A 4,322-nucleotide genomic window follows, 5' to 3' on the forward strand; every position below is an offset into this window, starting at 1 on the left:
CCAGATCGCGGCCGGCCATGCCCAGGTCGTGGCGGCCTATTCCAAAGATATGGCAGACGCGGATGGCGAGATGCATGCTGAGTATGGTGCAATTGATGCCATGGAGCCCCTTCCCCAGGAGACCGTCGAGCGCGAGCTGGACATGGAGGTGGCGGCGGAGATCGACAAGCACCAACCATAGTAGTACTCTTTGTTTTGTTTAATTAAGAGCGTCGGTCTTTAATTTGTTAGAGTAATGTTTAGGTCAGCTAGCTCTGTTTAATTGCTGAACTTGCTCGATTAAGAAGTTAGTCTCCTTTGTGTATCCAAATTATGCAATGACGTGGATGACCACTGTAACCTGGGAAATTCGAACCAAAATTTTTGACGTTCAAACTCAACACACACGGGTTAAGCTATCTGAATCATTTGTGATGTTCACATATAGTACACAGTTCTGTATAAGGGATTGTGTCTGATGACACTTTGCGCACCAGTTTCTTCGCTGAAGCGATTCCAAATTTTCGGATTTCGCGGAAATATCTACCTCCCCGTCCCCTCCTCCTTACCAAAAGCCACATTTCCCCTGTTTCCGCCTTCCTTTCCAAGTTGAAACCTTCACTCCTTGTTTGCAGCTCCACCTCCGTGTCGGCGACCCTCGTCCATGCTGCTCGACCTCTCCAATCCATGCAGGTAATCCACACCCGACCCCCGACCCCCGTCCTCCTTCTCCTTCCACATCCCACATGCCCCAACTGCCGGCGCGACACCTTCCACGCAAATCACCGACCCCTCCACCAAATAAGCGCCGCCCTTAGCCATGGCGCCATAGTATAGCTAGGATCCCAAGGACCATTTGGCAGTGGAGAAGCAAATCCCGGCTGCACGCGCGGATGAGGTCGTGATGGCTGCCATTCATGTCGACCCCCAGATCTTGGAGGAGCACCTCGCCGTCGAGGCCACCGTCGACGCCTCGCGCGCCGACGATGTGGCCCGGTTGGCTGTTTGGTTCAATTCTGCAATGCGATGTTCAATTACCATGTGAGAAATAGATCTAATTTGGCTATACTAAATACATGAGAAACAGATACAATTGCTATATTTCCAAGTTGTTAAGCATGCTTGGTTTGGTTAACTGTCTAATCTTCTATTAGGAGTATGTTATATTGTGCAATGTGATGCTCAATTAATGTTTGGTTCATTTGTTGTGGTATTTAGCTAACTACTTGGTTCAACTCTACACAACAATGTCCAATTGTCGTGGGTAGAATTTTGTATTGTTGTGCATGTGAGGAATAAATCGAATTTGGCTTCACTTAATACATGAGAAACATATACAAGTGCTATATTTCCTAATTCTTAATCATGCTTGGTTTGGATAAATGGGTTTTCCATGTGGCTTGAATTAATTTGATGAGTCTGCAATGTGCTTATTTTTCATCAACATATTTTACTGATAGCATGCGAAATCTTACTTAACCTGATGACTACTACCTTATATGTGTTGTAGGGAAACAATGGGAAGCACAGAGGTTTACAATCGAGGTTAGCACGTGCACGGTCCATTGTCTAATAGCACATTATTGGGCAATTGTAGGAAGCATTCCAATATTTAGGTTTTTAACAATTTGGTCTTGCACATGTAGGTCCCGCTGTCAGAGGTTTTGACCCACTGTTCGACCCTTTTTGCATATGGGGAAATGAGTTGTCCATGAATATCATTCAAGTCAAGAAACTCGAAAAGATTGTTAGGATAAAGAAATTAGCGACAAAAAACAACAAGATCTTTGTCTGCATAAGCCAGCAGAGAGTAGAAGATGAAGTAGACAGCGGCCTGACACCAATTTGCAAGAGAAGATGCAGCAGAAAAAGGAGTCCAACAAAGTCTCTTGCTACACCATATGAAGTTGGAAACCTGCAAATTGGGAATTTGCACGAGTGGCCACAGATGCACAAAGTTGTTAGCTGCAAGAAAACCGTCAAGCTGCTAAAAGCAGTACACCTTATGTAACTGAAAACCTGTGAGATTAAAATCTGACAAAGAGGTTGCCACTGGACAGGAATCAGATGCATGAGAGTGAAAAGAACAAGCCAGAACAGGAGCATTAATAGACTGGTAAACTTGTTGAGCAATATTATGAGCCAATCCATTCAAATTCCTAGAAATATGAAACACTTACGAATTTATATTAGAAGTGGATTTAACAAAAGACGCCAATTCTTTTCTAATGTTCCAAGGAGCAGCAGAATGAGCAATATTACTGGAAGCAACCACTGAGGCAAGTCAGAGACAATTAGTTAAAAAGATTGGGCACTAAGACATATTGCCAAATGAGCTGCACATGCGAGAGCAACAGCTTCTGCTTGAAGAGGAGTTGAAGTTGGAGGCGCTGAAGCTTGAACCTGACTATTAAGTTCTCCCTGAGAGGAAGGAGGACAAAAGTAGACTCCTACACCTGTCCTCACTTGTCCTTGGGGAAGACCTGAAATTTTTGAAGATCTAAAAGTTGCATTTGAAAAGATTTTAGCTCCATTGATCGGCAAATCAGATTTAACAGTTTTCCCTTGCTCGGGAATCTCATGTAAATCATGTTGAGTATTAGCGCAAATTTTATTGTTAGAAGGGAGCAAAGATTTTTCGCACGAAGCATAATCCATATTAGCAGCAACAATGTGAACTTGATAAGGAAGGTGCCTTTTACGTTCAAATAGGAAATCATTTCTAGCTTTCCAAATGCACCATAAAAAATTCAAAACATTTTGCAAGGAAGCATAGGGATGACCCATCGAAACAAGATGAACGAGAATAGAATGCATTGAGTCATGGCCCTGAATCAGAGTGTCAGATCTAAGAAACCAAGGAGAAGAAAACCAAGCTACTCTAGCAAAGTCACAAAGGAAAAATAAGTGAATATCATCCTCCTGCTGAGCGGCGGTCAGTCAGGCATTTAGTGTCCTCAGCAAACAATTACTTAAAATCAGTATTTTCGACAAACTTTTATGAAAACAATGATTTTTTGCACTGCGCGATGCAATTGTGGTGGTTTTGGCAATTTACTCCTTAACTACATACTCCCTTTGTAAAGAAATATAAGAGCGTTTAGATCACTAAAGTAGTGAACTAAACACTCTTATATTTGTTTATGGAGGGAGCAGCTGAAATGGTTATCCCTGCTCCAACTAGGCCGCCTACAATCACCAAGTTCCTGATGCCTTATGTTCTGAAGATGCACTTCACAAACAAATTTGTGAGCGCCCAGATCATCCACACGCCCATCGGGTGACTATCGCGTGTGCAACGAGCTCACATGAGAAGATCTTGAGGCCGGGCATGGAGTAGAAGCAGGACGTGGCCAAGATCGGGAAGGTGCTCGGTGAGCGCCTGCTGTCCAGGGCGTCCCCACAGTGTCTGTCTCCATGTGGAGAGACCAGACGTACCATGTCAAGGTCAAGGTTGTCATCGATTCTCTCACGGGCGCCAGCGTGAAGCTACTGTGAACGATGACAGCTGATCATCAGTAGTCGGTTTTCACCGGCTATTTAGTTCTAACATATAGCAGTTGTTCTTGAAGTGGACTGCAGATAAATAGTGTCTTCATGCTTATGATGTCCCCATGGTGTAGACGGAGCGGTTGATGGAACATGAAGGGGACAACATGGTATCACAATCAACATCTGCACTGCTCCTTTTTCTTGTTTGTTTAGGTGTTCTATAATCTCGAAACTCGTCTCTCAGTCCTTGCTAGGAGATTCCAGTTTGGTTGTCTTGTGATATTTTATTCCTCTGCTTGTTGGTTTAGTTGATTTTAGCTTGGCTTGGTCACAACCGGTGTTTATCTTCTAAAGATCTAGTTGGGGGTAGTATGCTGCCACAACAACATGGTCCTGCTGGGGATGGTGAAGAATGGATCCCATGGTCATCTCTCCTAAATACCAGCAGTAAGAAAATTATCCATGCTTCCTCTGGCTTGCCCTTGGAGGCGCAAAAAAAGTTCATGGTGGTTAGCTAAAGAAATGTCCTCCCATGCCATCTCTTGTAATTATTAGCCTCAAACGGAGGAGGTTTGGGAGTTGCAGCAAAAGAAATTGAAGAAAATTGCCTACACATACCAGGTTTTTGGATTGTTGAATATTTGAGCAATTTTTCATTAAGTTCAATCCAAAAAAAGGTAGATAAAACATGATAATCATAATAGAGATGATAATTGAATCAAGTAGCAAAGTGATGTAAGTAGTCATACAATTGGGTACATGACAGCCGAACACCATCCCCATATCAATAGATGAAAGTAGTAGACAGATGCAATCCCTAACAAGAGAGAGAGAGAAAAATATATATGTGT

General features: G+C 43.1%; 1 pseudogene; it reads left to right on the forward strand.

The window, feature by feature from the left end:
• Positions 1–3,140: 3,140 nt before the first annotated feature.
• On the forward strand, positions 3,141–3,477 carry LOC123082228 (uncharacterized; annotated as a pseudogene).
• Positions 3,478–4,322: the final 845 nt, after the last annotated feature.

The sequence above is a fragment of the Triticum aestivum genome, chromosome 4A (assembly GCF_018294505.1).
Source record: "Triticum aestivum cultivar Chinese Spring chromosome 4A, IWGSC CS RefSeq v2.1, whole genome shotgun sequence".
NCBI classification, from domain to species: Eukaryota; Viridiplantae; Streptophyta; class Magnoliopsida; order Poales; family Poaceae; genus Triticum; species Triticum aestivum.